General features: G+C 42.4%; 1 protein-coding gene and 1 long non-coding RNA gene across 5 annotated transcripts in view; both read right to left on the reverse strand.

The window, feature by feature from the left end:
• The window catches only part of SH3BGRL (SH3 domain binding glutamate rich protein like), a 138,716-nt gene that overhangs the window by 87,162 nt on the left and 35,438 nt on the right, over positions 1 to 16,116 (reverse strand). The gene's annotated exons all lie outside the window — the stretch shown is intronic.
• LOC146338564 (uncharacterized) overlaps positions 3,332 to 16,116 on the reverse strand; it is a 47,619-nt gene continuing 34,834 nt past the window's right edge. Inside the window, exons 3-4 of the long non-coding RNA XR_014784850.1 lie at positions 7,862 to 8,016; positions 3,332 to 3,418 (exon numbers count right to left, since the gene is read on the reverse strand). This is a non-coding gene — a long non-coding RNA (uncharacterized LOC146338564). The remainder of the gene's footprint in view (positions 3,419 to 7,861; positions 8,017 to 16,116) is intronic.

A 16,116-nucleotide genomic window follows, 5' to 3' on the forward strand; every position in this document is an offset into this window, starting at 1 on the left:
GCAAGGAAGATCTGCACAAACACAGGTGTGACCCACAACTAGGGTAGGATCCAGGATCTGCCTCCTGCAAGAGGATGGAACCTTGCTTAAAAGGAATGACTCGCTTATGGAAGCTCACTCCACCTGATTTTGGGGATCCCTCACTCCCCACTATAGCTCATCCCATTCAGCAGGATTGCATTTTCAGGAGGCTAGAGAAGCTGCCATGGTAAGGAGAGGGCAGGGAAGTCCACATCTGCCAACGCAGTTGATCCAGCTTAAATCTGGATCCAACCCCTATTCTACAAACAAGTCAGCTCATCTTCCTTTACCCCTCTACCCCAAAGGCCTAGAACCTTGGGAACTACTTCTATGAGATGGTTATAGGATTTTCTAACAATGTTCTCCACGTACAAAGACTGCAACTGTCATAATTCCTCATGGTAAACCAGTTTGTTTTGACCTGTTTTTAACTGCTTTTTAGTATAGATGGGTCCTTAGAGGCTAGTTTTGCATTGTGATCAGCTGGACTGTTTCTCTTTTGATTTCGGATCCCCAATGGAGAAGTGGGAACAAACAATAAAACCTAGTTCTGGAGTTGTGACGCTACATCAATACTTGCCACCAATAGGAAGTTGCTATAGGGACACAAATGGAATTGGCTTCCCAGAATTTAAAGCATCAAAAATCTAATAATAACCAGGTGTTGTATCCAGCTTAGTCATGCTTAGAGTGGATCTATTGAAATCAGTGGAGCAAGTAAGTCATGACTATCATGTCCCATTGATGTCAATGGGTCTACTCCAAGCATAATTAAGGATCCAACCCCAGGCATTTAAGCACCATAAAATTCTGAAAATTAAATAGAAAAGACATAGAAGGAGGGATAGCTTATATGCTCTCCTTCACTTTCTGGTTTTTATTTTGCCACATGGCATAAAGAGGCTTACAGTCTTAAGTCCTATTCTGTATATCTGTACTTGGAAGTAAAATGCATTGATTTCAGTGGGATTTTCTTCCAATAGGATTGGAGTAGAATTCCAGTAGTATTGTAGCTTTTCTCTAATCTCTACTTGTGCTATTTTTAAAAAAAACTGGAATAAGGGTTAGGATAAAATATGGTTTGCTAGTTATACTACTTGTATAAAAATGTACAATCACATTTAACATCCCCGTGTACTGCATAGCAAGCTGTACATTGCGTGTTAATACAATGTTCATTTTAATGAAAGCCTCGTTAAGTTGTGAAACAGATCAGGCTCAAGAACACCATTTGTGAAGGAACAGCTAATTGGATAGTTCTGCAGGGATTCTTGTCTTTCATATTATATGTTTATCAAAGGTATTTTAAATTCCAAAGGAAGTCCACTAATTTACAAGGCTCAGGTATATATGTTTGGTTAAAAAAAAAAACCCCGTCCTTGCTGTATAAAGCTGACACTTAAATCCACTAATATCCTCATTCAAGATTTATCAGGTTTTTTAAGAGTTGTATTTTCTAGTCTTCAACCTGCTTCTACCCATTCCAACAGGACATTAGGCAGATGCTTTCAGTACTCCAGGGCCTGCAAACCTCTGCACACTCCTCTGGGGGTAGGCTCCATTGGACATGGTGGGGCTTATGTGGAATGGCCATAGCTCGGTGGTAGAGTACATGTTTTGCATGCAGAAGGTCCCAGGTTCAATCCCTCTCATCTCCAGTTGAAAGGATCCAACTGACCTTACCACTGCTATTGGTAAGTGGACAGCTGCTATTACTCAAGGTAGACAATACTGGGTTAGATGAACAAATAGTCCGACCTAGTAGTAAAATGCAATTTCCTGTGCTCCTATCACTTATGTCTGAGTAAACATAAAAGGACTGGGCTGCAAGGCTGCAGTCCTATATGCACTGACTTTTAAGCTGCAGTGGGACTTGCTTCTCAATAAACTTGCATAGGATGTACCCTCCTACGCACCCTAATCGAAATAAAAACTAAATCTGAGAAAGTTGTACACAAGATCAGGCTGCACAGCTGTTTTCATACTAATAAAGATCCACTGCAATATTTTAACTTGTTTTGTTCATTAAGACAGTGTTCCTTGACCCTGTGAGGCATCCTGCATGAACCTCTTGAATTATAATCTCCCATAGCAGTGCTGTCCTTTTTATTGTGGTTGGTGTTTTATTTAGGGGAGAATGCATCTGCAAAATGTGGGAATGTGCAAAAATAAGAAAATGAATTCTCGTACTAACCCCCCACCCCCCCATAAGTTGAGTGCAAATCAAGTTAGACTTCATTAGGTATAGACAGGTAATTTTATAACAGGCAGGGCCGCATAACCCATTCACAAGAAAGCTGCATTCTGCAACCTACAGAAATGATATAAATTTGCGCATGATTTATTTTGCCTAAGTCTTCTGCTGGTCTTCATAAGGAGCTATGTACATCACAGTCCTGCTTCCTTTACCACGGGAGACTGGCATTCAGCCCATTCTCCTGGTCCGCAGAGACTTTACCGAGCATTTCTTTCAAGCTTACCTTTGAACTTTTTAAGGACTAGAAACTTGCCTTGTTTTCTTTTAAATGAAAATAGAGCCTCACTGACTTTAATCTGGACCGAGCCATCTTTTGAATAGACCTATTGAAATCAAGTTAGTCAAGACTGAATTAAGTTAGTCATGACTAATTTGCTCCACTGATTTCAGTGGTTCTCCTACTCTAAGTATGACCAAGTCTAGATATACCCCATTGATTTCTGTGCCCAAATGCCAAATAATTACCGTTAAAAATAACATATTCCACCTACTTAAAATAACTATATAGCCACTGTGTTGCATGGAGCAATAGTGGACTACACAGCAGCCCTGCCAATGGGCTTGTAGAGCCAAGAGAAACCACATAGACTTTAGTCTATGGCAGTAATTTCTAAATTATTCTAGGGCATCCTACAGTTATGTGGAAGCTTCTCAGTGGGAAGACTGGTAATGACGGACAAGCTATCAGAAGAACAGCTTATCTGCCATTATTTATTCCCTTTCAATGCACTGCTTCAAGGGATAATTGGATCTGTTTTAGGGTGTGCTCTGTTCACATGAAGTGGTAGTGAGGCCCAACAGGCCAGGCTAGCATCCATGTGAAGTAAGCACTCTAAAACACTTCTGAGAATCCTCCACAACACACAAGATTTCTGTGGCAGTGATGACAAGAGTTCCCTGAAGCTGCAAAATGTGAAAAACACTGGCTTATGACTTTATTTATTTTTTCATTTCTATACCGCCCAATAGCCGAAGCTCTCTGGGCGGTTCACAAAAATTAAAACCAAAAAACACAGGAAGGGGGAAAACGAGAGGTTTACTTGGCAAGCAGAACAAAGATGAACCTTACTTACCAAGCTTTAGCCATGCTTATTCATTATTTCACAGCCAAGGGGCTTAGTAGCCTTGCTGCACCTAAAGCTGACAAAAATGATTAGCTTGTAAGGCTTTTTTAAAAGGACTTCGATGACATGTTTGTTATTTAATTTTTTTCTTAAAAAAAAAAAGGTTCTAAAAAGACCATATGTCAAAGAAAAGGAGAACAACTGTAAGCATATCTCCAAGAGATGCTAAATTCCTATAAAGTCTGGAGAGTGAGAGGGTGAAGCAGAGAACAGACTGGTAAGCACAAGAATCTCAGCAACTACAAAAAAAACTCTAGTCTTCAAAACTAACTTTCTTTACGTGTTTTTCTAGGTATGTCAAGTGACTATTTACAGATCTCCAAACAGGGAAGAAGATTTGTATGGCAAACCAGCTTTGCAGCGTTGTTAGAAAACAGAATATGTGGACATACATTATCCTAAAAAACAAACAAAAAACCCCCACACAGTCCAAGTTGCTAAACATGTTTAGGTCCCATTGATTTGAAAAGGAGAGTACTTAAGGATGCAAAAAGTGCCAGTGAGTTCAGTGAGACTTGCTTCTAAGTAAATATGCATAGGATCAGGCAGCATCTCCCACTGAAATCAAGGGGATTTAAAAGTACTCAACTTTGGCAGGATCCTACTCATTCTATCTGAATGTAAACACAGGAACAAATGACGTTTTAAGCAATTGCAAGTATGAGTGTAACCATGATCAGACAATGGAGGTGTCACCGACTTGAGGGGAGGCAGAGGTCTCAGGAATCAGAAAAATGAATTATTTGGGACATGCATATTTAGCTTTCTCAGTCTTGGGATAGGTATCAATAATACAAAATAATTACGATGCCACTAGCAGACTCTCAAACTTCTCTGCCAAATCCTCAAAGCTAGAACAAACAAAACAGAACCCTATCCAAGCCGCGGCTAGGGCTGGCATCAAAGGTGGTAGGCATGGTTGGGCACCTGGTGAGGGCCTACACCCTGGCAGGGGTCTACTGAAAAGAACTCCTTGGACTTGTTCCTCATTTTCACCATTACAACATACTTGTTCACCTGCCTCTCGCTCTGGCCCAGATAATAGTGATAGCAAGGAGGAAGAGCAGCAGATGCCACTACCTCCTTGCTCCCTGGCTTTCTGCCTGTCAAGCAAGCAAGTAGTAGCAACAGTACTCAGTAACAGTAGTACAACAGTAACAGTAACAGTAGTAGCAAAAGAGGGTGAAGAGCAATTGCAGCTGGTGACCATGGTAGTGAGAAGGTGAAATCACTGATGGAGGGAGCCCACTGAGCGTGTCTTGCCCAAGGGCCCTCAAAGGCCTGGAGCTGGCACTGGGCAAGCTTTGAGGAAAATCAAAGTTCCATAAGTGGAGAAGCTACCACCTCCTGGGCACACTTGCTGTTTAAACCTGCCACAAAGATGGCAGGTTCTAATTCAGCCTTTGCTAACCTGGTGCCCTCCAGATATCTTGGACTGCAGTGCCCATCATTCCCAGCTGGCATGGCCAAGGTTGCTCCAATATATATTGGTCCTAAACTGCTTTAACCAGAGCAAAGCAGCACCTTTAGTTGTAGCTAGGAGACAACAGGGTGCTAGTGCAGATGTTGGAGGGGCCATAACTCAGTGATACGAGCACATCTTTTTGTATTTTTTGTGTGACTTGTGAACTGCGCAGAGAGCCTCAACTACTGGGCAGTATAGAAATGAAATGAATAAATAAATAAATAATGATGTGCATGCAGAAGGCCCCATATTTAATCTCTGGCCTCAACACTTAAAGAAAGGTAGCAAATAGTGGGGAAAACCTCAGCATGAGATCCTGAACAGCTGCTGCCAGTCAGAGTAGACATGACTGTGCTACATGGATCAATGCCTGACTCAATATAAGGAAGTTCCATACATTCATATATAACATTGGTGCCAAAATACCAGTTGGGAGATGGATTCTGCATCACCACCACCAGACCTCTGAACAGTCTTCAAGCCCAACAATTCTGAAATTACTATAGCAGTAGCCAGATCCTAGAGCATAGGTGCAGAACCTTAGGCTTGGGGTCCCAACCTGGCGTGCCAGGGTTTCCCAGATGGCCATGCCCCCTTTCCTTTGATCACCAATTGTTTGGGGGTTGCCTGACTTTGGTGTAGTTTTTTTTCTCACTTTAAAGGTTAAAATGTCTCTCCTAAGGCTTTGTTACGGGAAGTAAGGGCTTTAAAATGCCCTGGTATTTTTGCCCCCCCACTTTCTGCCTGTGGCCTACCCACCACTAGAATGCAGTTCCTGAGAGCTTCTCTGAAATGGAATTCAGGCCTCGGGATGAAAGAGGGATCGTACCTCAAATGGTAGAGCACATGCTTTGCATGCCGAAAGTCCCAGGTTCAAGCCCGGGCTTCTCCAGGTACAGCTAGGAAACAATTCTGCTTGAAACCCCAGAGAGCCACTGCCAGTCAGTGTTGACAATGCCAAGCTAGAGGGATGAATGCTCTGACTCGGGATAAAGCAGCTCCCTATGTTCCTAGTTTCAACAACCCTGTCCTAGTTTATTAGGTTCCATTTCTGGGTTCTGACAAGGATATCCTGGTACAGGAAATATTGTAAACACACATCTTTATTTAGGGAGGGGGTGGGAACCTGTGGCCCTTCAGATGTTGGAATCCAATGCTCATCAACTCCAGCCAGCATAGCCAGTGGTCAAGGAAGAAGGGAGTTGTAGTCCAGCAACATCTGGAGGGCCACACATTCTCCACCTCTGCTTTAGGGGATGAGAGCCCACAGAAATATGTATATGTTGTGCAAAGATACGAAGAGGTGTGGAATGGCAGAGGTCATGAGCACAGTCTTGTTCTGGACTTCATTAACTTCATTAACTTCAAAGCTCCAGCATCCAATATACCCAGTGACATATCAATATTATACAGCACAGTGAGCTAAGGAGACTGATATCCCCCACCCTTTTCCAAGTATCTACTAAGACAGAATCATAGTTGCCAGCAAGAAATAAATGGACATGTGGGAGTCTTACTATTTTATAATGACAAAGATCTTGTTAAAAAAACAACAGAATGAAGGAATAAATGGATGGAAGAGGCTAAAGATAGCAACAGTTTTAAATTGTTGTGATAATATTTTAGTCACCAGGATAGATTTACAGCCAGCCTGAAGTAACTGGAATGATAAAACATTTTCCAGTGCTTGAATTATTGGATATTTATAAAATTAAGTGTGGAGCTTGATTTTAAAATGAAGTGCACTGAAAAGAAGCAGGCTAGCCTAATGTAATATTTTCAGCATTAATTATCATAATCTAGTAACTAGTTGATGCTACATGAAAAAGTTGTTCGCAAGAAACAGTCTCTCTCTCTCTCTCTCTCTCTCTCTCTCTCTCTCTCCCTCCTCCCAACCTCAGGAGCTGTGATTTGAAGACACCCCCCCCCCTTATAAAATGGGGAACTCAAAGCTTTTTAACATTAGTCTAGGTGCTTGTGAAGGGTAATAGTCTAGGTGCTTGTGAAGGGTCCTTCCTGACCAGGTGGAGGAGAAATCTTTGTAAAATGGAAGACAGTAGTGCCAAATTCCAATATAGGAAAAATCTGGGGGGGTCACATTCCAGCAGTGGGCAGGGGCATAAAAGTATTGCCAACTCATAACTACAACTTAATGACAGCCACCGCAGCAAGTAAACAGGAGCAGCACTTTCAGAAGTCAAACGTTTAAACTTTACCAATGATGGTTATTCATGACCGAGTGGGAAGTACCAGCTACAGCAGCACTCGCCCCAATGGCTTCAGAAACTAATGAAGAACTCTGAAGCCACCTGGAAAGTACCAAAGATTGACAAAGCACTCTGGAGATTACAAAGAACTCTGAAACCCTATGGAAATTACTGGAAGGTCAACAAGCAGCCACAAGGAAGGCGGTACATGTAGAAAAAAAGCACACACTGCATTCCAGCAGAGGGTCAGGGCCAAAAACAAAACAAAAACAGTTGAAAGAAAGGATAAAAGGTACAGAGGTGAAGGGAAGGGAGCATGCCTGAGAGAGAAGGCTTTGCAGGCTGGATTAGGTCCATGGGCTAGTGGTTTCCCCATGCCTGCTAAGTGGCCTTAGACAATACGAAAGAAGTACTAGATTCAAGGGTTGTGCTTCTTGGAAGGAACCTTAAAGTGGCTGAGGGCAACACCTGCTGCCTCTTGCCTGAGGAGAGAGAGGCTACTGCCTGAGAAAGCTCAGAGGAAAGGCTTCATTTAAATAAAATGTAGGTTTGCTTGGAAAGCAGAGCTTGTGTGAGCCTGTGGGGTGCAGTACACCAACTCTGAAGCAGGCAAGCCCCTCTTTCAGACTCAACCCCCTTGAGACTCAACATAGGTGCAAAAATGCTGACCAACCATACAGAGTTATAGTAAGGATTACGAGATAATGGGTGTGAAGTGCTCTGAATGCTCAAAAGCACTATACAAATGCTAAATATTATTAGTAAATAATAATTCCAACTTCAGTACCTTCTGCCTTCTCCCTCTGGAGGAAAAAGATTGGAACGTATCACCAACTGCCAGAGGTCAGAAACGACTGCTCCCCCAAACACTAGCAAGATCTTCTATTATATTGTACCATTGCATGGCTTTTAATTGTATGCCACTTTCGAAGCCAATGTTAGCTGAAATGTAAACAGTAACAATAATAAATATTGATATATAATAAATTGATTCAGATTGCAGAACTTGGATCAACACAGCCGTACACGTACATTTTATCTTACATTTCTGAAATATACTGTGTTGCTCTACAAATAGCCAATATTTGCATTTACAGTTTGGAATATATGTACATTCACATAAACAAGCTTTCAGATTAATGTAGGGTGAGTAACCATTAGTATCAACAGCATGTATAAAACATAGAGCCTCAAATCTGATTAACTTAAAAAAAAAAAAAAGACATGATCAGGCATGTACGGATCATTCCAACCATCCGTTTCTGAGCAGGCAGCTGCTGTCCCTGCAAAGGCAATGGATGAAGACTCTCATCATTTATTCATCCCAACACCCTTAAAAACATCAGCATTTCTGATGGCCCTGTGACTAGCTATTACATAATTTTACATGCCACTGAATAAGTGACAAGCCAAATAGATAACGCGTATCTATGTTGCTGAGTTTTGAAATTCAGGAAATTATAGTATTTGGAACCCAGATATGTTTAATACCAGGCATTTGTATATTTTTGGTGCATCTAATTATAAACAGTAATAATAATATGTATTTTCTAGGGCTCAGTTAATTTCTCAGGCATTTTCAGGAAACCCTAATCTACAATGTGATACCACTGTTCACAACTTGCACAGAGCTCCTTGGATCACTGTGCTTATGAGCCAGTCTTCTCTGTGGGCTGGCAACCCTATTTTTCTGCAATCACACAGCATCTTTCTCTTGCACCCCTGTAGACGTCATGCAGCCCATTCCTGTGAATGCATACCCAGAAGCAAGCTCCACTATGTTTCAAAGTAAGCCGGCACAGGACTGCAGACTCCATCTCACTATGTGTTATTCAAACATCTTTTACTATGAAGTGAACTAGCTAGACACAGTGTGAAAGGCCATACTGTGAATATGACCCAACCCTGGTTGCCCTGTGGTGTAGGAATTACATCAAAGGATATATAAATTGGATTAGTTTGCTGCCATTGTGATAGGGCACTGTGCATTTTGAAATTAAAAGGAAGCTTTCAAAGTTCCTTAAGGGGGCTTGTAAACCCACACTGAGGCGGTTTGTTCACAAATCTTGGTCTTTACTCCTATTTTCTCCTGTAATATAAAACAGACACACCTCTTTTCTTCATCCTCATGCTCATAAATATAGTTCCATCAGTGTATAAGGAAGTTACACAGGTCCCTGCCTTAAGAAGCTTACAATCTAAAATGCTACATGCAATAAGTATTAAAGGCTGAACGAAACCTGTATCCTTACAGGTTGTCTGACTGCACTGTTCTCACCTGAAGTCCTGGTGGACCCTAGGCACAGAGCTGTGTTCATGGTCAGGGGGCTGTTTACGGGTAGCAGTCAGCAGCACAGACTATGGGAGCAGTAACAGGAGAGTTTTGCTTGAGGATCAAGTTCCCAACAGGCCTTTTTTTATATATATACATTTATGTCCCACCTTTTCTCCAAAGAGCTCAAGGCAGCATAGATAGTCATCCCCCCTGCCCCACCCCCCATTTATCCTCAGAACAACGCAGTGAGGTAGGTTAGAGATGGTGACTGGCCCAAAGCCACCCAATGAGCTTCATGGCTAGGTAAGGATTTGAACCTGGAGTTCCCCAGTCCTAGTCCAACTCTGTAACCAACTGCTACAGCTAATCTATGGATGGATTCTAGTAGGATACATAGGGAGCCTTATAGCAGGTCAGATTATTTGTCCATCTAGCTAGTATTGTCTATGTTAGCGGGTGGTGGCTCTCAAGCAGAGAAACATCTTTCCCCCTTCCTCCTTGTCTGATCCTTTTAATCTGAGATTTCAGGCACTGAAGCTTGGACCTTCTTTACCCAAAGCATGTGCTCTGCCTTTGAGCTACAGTCCCTTCCTATGGGATACAGGACCAAAAGATGGGGAAAACTGAAGGCTGCTACACCAGGAAAAGTCAAAGAAGTATCAAATCTTGAGGACAGCCAACAGGGAGAAGAGTCCTGCCTGTGACCATCCAAAGGGTTCTCTGTGCGGTTACTGTTGGAAACAGAATGCTGGTTTAGACAAACCTTGGGCCTGATCCAGAAAGACAGCACTTATGCTTATACCTAGAAATGCTACACAGGTGCACTTCTTGGAACCAGATCTGGTTTGACATTTTCCCTCTACTGGAGAATTGACCTTTGTTTGTTTGTTTGTATTTTTATCCCGCTCCTCAGCCAAAAAAGGCTCCCAGAGTGGCTTACAATCAATGAACAAAGAAGACAGTCCCTGCCCGCAGGCTTACAATCTAAAAAAGACACGACACACAAGGAAAAGGCAATGGGGAGGGGAGGAAAAAGACTGTCGGCAGGGCTGGTGGGATGGCCCTGTTCCCCCCTCTCATCTCCCAAGGGAGGGGCAGTCTAATTGGAGCAGGCCCTGATGTTCCCTTTGCCTGCTCCCTCACTCCTTCCCCACAGGGCCATGGATGTCACTTAGCCCTGTGGGGCGGGGGGGGGGGGGATGGAGGAATTCCCATGAAAATGGTAAACCAGACAATTCAATTCAGTTTTGTGGGAGACAAGACTCCTGCTTATGTCTATTCTTCCACTGTAGATATAGTTGTATGAAGAACAAAATGTTATGATGTCAGGACAGGCTCCAAGAGTAGTCTGGTTTCAAAGATTTGGAAAGAGCAGGAGCTAGATCAGTGAGAGCTACACCAACAATGCTCATCTGCAGACTGAGTTTAAGTACCCTATTAGTTCTACCTTTTCCATCCTGAACACAATGGAGCCCTACCTAGGAATCTGTCGCATTCAACACAGTAGAACTTATTTCTAAGTAAATATGCATGGGATTGCACTTTTCTCTCTCACTGGACTCTGGAGGCTTGTTTGATTAACTGGGAAGTGGCAACAGGGTATCCATGTTGACCTTAGATACAGCACCCACCGCTTTGGTCTTGAGGATCTGTCCCAGTCCTGACACCTGCGTTGCATGCTGCTCCTCAGGGGCAGCCCTCTCACGAAGCAGGGTAATAGCATGCATCAGGCGGTGGAGAGGGAGGAGTGGCGAATTGTGTCACCTCCCCCTCCCTCCGCCCTGTTGCCTCTAGCAGGTGATCCAGAGCCCCACCAACTGTTCTCCCGCTGTGGCATTTGTCTCGGCGAGGGTGTAGCTGAAGGGGCTCTCTGCAGCAGCTGCCCCCTCCCCTTGTTGTGCCCCCCTTCCCCTTACGTTTGCTGCCGCATCAACTCTATGAAGATCCCCACAGCCAGAAGAAGAGGTTGCGGGGCTCTTATAAGAGCTCTGCAACTGCTTCTTCCAGCCATGCAGCTCTCCATACAGCAATGTGGTGGTGGCAAACATAAGGAGAAGGGGGGTGCACAATGGAGGAAGGGGCACGATACAGATACAACAGGTGTTCTCTCCCGCCTCACACACAGAGCAGGCTTGCACCAGGGCTGCTGCTCGTGGACTCTCTTGCAGTAAATACGTTGCCAGGTGTCCTTGTTCACACAGACATGCAACTGGCTCATATACATGTGTAACAATGAATGTGGGTCTAAGGGTCCTTAGCCAGAGTATTTATTCTCTATGCTGTGGAGAACAGTAGTGGAGAATAGTACTTCTAAAATGGGGAAATTAGGTCAAACACTATTGAACTCCCCAAACACAGACTTTCTTTTTACAGATTTTCGTTCATCACAGAACACAAAAACAGCTCAGTTTCCTTAGCACATGGGCCAGTATACTAGTTCTAATAGCCCTAGCTAAGAGATAGAGAAAGGTCACAACTGGGGAAATTAGCATTTTAACATTTGCCAAATGTGGAAGATGGTGCTATAGGATTGTAAAGGAGCTTGGGTGCTAGCGTCACTGATGGGCTACAGGGGTGAAAATGAATAGATTTAGGAGCAAACTAAAAGAAATAGAGCAGGAACAGTTATAATTGCCTGGCTTTAGAGGAGAAGGAATCCAAGGACTTCACTTCCTGGATGGTTGTTAAAAGTTAGAAAAGTGGTACAGGCACAGGCTACTCTTGGGTTTCTTAGCTTTGGTTATGAATTCAAAATGGAATGCAAGCCTCAAGTCACTCATGAACACTATGTTCTCCAGAAAAAGGCAAAAATATGGCTTCTGGATAGACAAGGAGAGACCGAAAAGAGGCTTAGCCATTATTAGGGACCCTGGAGCCACCACAGTTTGGTTAAAAATAAATGTGGAAGGGGAGACATGATACTGGGGCTTCTCCAGAGTTCCCAATTAAATTTAGAAATACGGCATTCAGCTCAAGACCTTCAGTAGCCAGTTCTCAACGTGCTGAGCTCTCTGCTTGATCCCCTTGGACCAAGAACTGATAACTCATGCCCATATAGGTTGCAGTCCCCTACAAGGCATTGGAAGGCAAACGAACTTCACCATTTTTCATTTATTTATTATTTCTTGCCTCCTTTGAAATGTTAATCTTTTATGGTTTAATTTACTGCATTGCCTGTAGGTGGTGTTCATGTCTACAAGTACTGTGATATAATACTGTTTTGCACATTTAACACAATCGTAGCCCAGATTATTTTCAGTATAAAGACGATTATTTAGCATTTATGCAGTGTCTTTCTTGAACCAGAGGATATAACCTTCACGTTGAAGGAAAAGGCGAACTATAGCATTATCAGCACAGCGTTCTTTAATTTCACAGTAGCAGATTTGAAAACATGCTGGATGATTAAAGGGCACAGGAGTGCCCCTTGAATTAAGGCGAGTTACAATAAAAGGTTCAACCATTCCAAGCCTCAAAATTCTACTGCTTATACAAATGACACCTGTTTAGCTAATAATGTGAAAATGATCTACCTGATGAGGTCTACAGTTGTGTACAATTTCAAAGTGATCCAATAAAAATTTCCAGTTACACCAAGTTAAAAGTGCTGCAAACTGACACATTTCTACTTTTTACTCCAAGCTGCAGCTCGGCCTATCATATATTTCTTTCAAATTCTGATGAAAACTACTAATGTACTTTTTCAGGTTTGTTGAAATGTGCCTTTCATTGGTTTGGTGAAATTCTGAGCAAGTGGTTCAAAAGTTATTAAGGTTTTTCTGCCCCATGAAAGCCTATGGCAGCAGCAGCTAGCAAAGTTATGTCGGGCATGCTCAGTTTTACTCTGAAGTTAGAATGCTGCCAGTACACTAGTGCTTTGAGAGGAATTCTAAAGTTCCTGTCAGCATTCTGAAGGTGGGGGAGGGGTAGCAGGAAACTGTTAACTGAGATAAGACTGAAGTAATTTTGAAGGCTAATGGAATCACTTTCATTGACTGATAGATCACTGATAAAGAGGGGATATGGGGGGAAAGACTATGTTGGAAACCTGTCAGAAGTGAGCCTTTCTGAACATACAGGGACATATCTATTCCATTGTACATATCTACTCAGTTAATGACTTGTTAGTGTGTTGTTTTTTTTAGTTTGTGTTTTTCAGAACACTAATAATAAATTTCTTTAAAAAAAATAAACAACCCAGGGAAATTCAATGATAAAAAAACCTGCTGATTTAAGACCAGTTATAGCTGTCTCATGTTGGCTCAAGCTCCACAAAGCCAGGAAATTGGAATCTAAGGCTGATGCCTTAACTAACATGCCCCATGATGTGTAATGCTGTTGTGCAATGTCACAAATTATGCTTGCTTACAAGCAACAAATAGGTGCGGGTCAACTCACAGGAGGATTCCTCTAGCAATACAGTATGGCTCAGATGCTTCATAAAGTAATACAGGACAAGGACAACGTGGGCCATCTTTGCTGGTTTCAGGCACTCCATCCTCCCCATCTGAATTTAGGCCAAAAAAACCCCCAGGAAAAGTGTGGATGCATGGAAGGTAAGTTGTAAGCGTGCAGAATTTGTGACAATGCATATCATTACTGATGACAGGGCACGTCTGTTGAGGCATCAGCCTTAGCTTCCACTTTCCTGGCTTTGTGGAGCATGAGCCAACATGAAATAGCTCTTAACTCTGGTCTTAAACTCTGGTCTTACCATTGAATATGCTTGTGTTTTGCCTCCTACTTTGTCTTCATGTGTGTCTGTTAGGCAGTAGATTGAGCTGGGGTGAGGGATTTAAGTCTCAGCACATGCCCTGGAAAAAGTACTTGGACTTTACATCAACTGAGGTCAATTTCATGTTGAAAGCAGGTACACTCTCATGGAGCAGTGTCTAACTCTGTCATTCTGCTATGCTGTTGTGCTAGCATAAATTAGATTACAAACTATGTTCAAGAGGAGAATCCAATTAAAGTTAATGTTTGTGCAAGCATGGTTTTGCAACTGGTTGCACAAGCATAATGTACAAGTGCTTGCACAACGTAAAGATTTGGTGGAGCTCTATCAGCAGTATCTGAATTTGCAGAATTACACTGTTGGATACTGCCTATAGAAGCCACTTTTCTTGCAGAGTGCTGCTCCAGCCATATTTCTCCATTCCTGGCTCTCTTACAGCATCAGAGCTAAAAATGGACAAAAGTTGCTGGATCAGTTGATAGTGGGGAGGTAAGCCATGCATATTCCACATGCTTGTTTACCTCCGATGCACAAAGCAGGGGTTGTCATTTCGAAACAGTGGGTAGGAAGGGGGTGCTTAACCCTTCTCTCACCTGTCACTTCTCTTCAGCAATACCTCTTGCCCTGCATCCCTGACCCACAGCCTGGCTCCAAGGCTGAGTTTCCTGGTCAAGTGGTAAAAAGTGGCTGCAGACTGTAGGTACAGAGGAAAAGTAGCAAGTAGGGACTGGTTAAGTACCCCCTCCACCCATCTGGCTAACTTTCATCCTCTGCAAAGAGGCCCCTTCCTAGCCCACTTTGCGTGTCAGAAACCAACAGTGAACTGGGAATCCTATTTCTGCGGCAGTATATTCCATGTTGATTATATACAGGGTGACGTAATACTATCATATCAATACTAGAACACCAAGCTCTAGTAATACTAGAGCTTGGTGTTCTAGTATTGAAATGTTATGTACAGGGTGAAGTAGTACTAACATGGAGAGGAGGAAAAAAAAGGAGAAATGAGGAGCAGAAATAACGTAAAGCTGATGATTATTATAGTTTAACTAGATACTCCAATATTGTCCATGGAGTGAAAATGAATACTGGTGTTTTGAATTTGCATGTGGAAATCTGTCTCTCAACAATGCACTTTTGTGATTTCCTGCAGAACTTCAACTCTAGTTGCTCCACTGCCCAAACACAGCTGAGCATGTCTCGGATGGAAGGCGCCCACTTTTCATTCATAAATACAATGAGCTAATTTCTTTTATTGTCCTTTAACTTGTTGTTCCTTACACAGTTGTCTTTACTAAAGGAGGCAAAGCAGAAAACCAAGCCCTTTGTAGAGATAATGACTCCTCAGCTTTTGTCATGTCACTCACCATTACCCTGCTGCTATTCTCCTTAGTCAATGAGTTATGGCACGGGGAGGATTTCAAGCATTGCTAATTATGCAGCCATGGCAACATATTTATTTAGTTCCTTACATGTTATTAATTGTTGCTCACTTAAGAGGAGAAAAAAATTGGCTTTACTTTTTTTTCTTTTTTTTTTTAAAGAAAGGCATGAACCCAAACAAGAGGTAAGACATCAGAACTGCATTTGGAAAGGTAAATTGATAAAACTTCCTAATGCCACATATGTCAACCAGTCCAGGCTCTTCTATTTACCTGCTGTCATATCCCAGAGAAAGCCTGAAAAGCATGGGTTTTGTGGTTAGATCTGAAAATGTATACTTTGAAAAAGGAAAGATTAGCCTGGTAAAGTAGCCTGGTATTTAGCCTCTAAATACCTAGATGATAAAGGAATATGCAACACATGAAATGCACAGACCAGCGAGATCTAAATTAGATGCGTGTTCATGCATTCCTGTCTTTCCATGATAAGGAAAGACAATTCTTTCCGGCATAGGTTCGGTATAAAAGTACCTCTCTTGGAATTGTAGAGAGTAGCTGACTTAAACATAAAAGCCTTTGGATTTCTCCCACAATTCACCTCCCTGGCCCCAGCCACAAAAATTTAGTCAGTTGTATTTATATTTTAATTG

Source organism: Heloderma suspectum, chromosome 9, assembly GCF_057233095.1.
Source record: "Heloderma suspectum isolate Gila_16-S chromosome 9, 16-S_ref, whole genome shotgun sequence".
NCBI classification, from domain to species: domain Eukaryota; kingdom Metazoa; phylum Chordata; class Lepidosauria; order Squamata; family Helodermatidae; genus Heloderma; species Heloderma suspectum.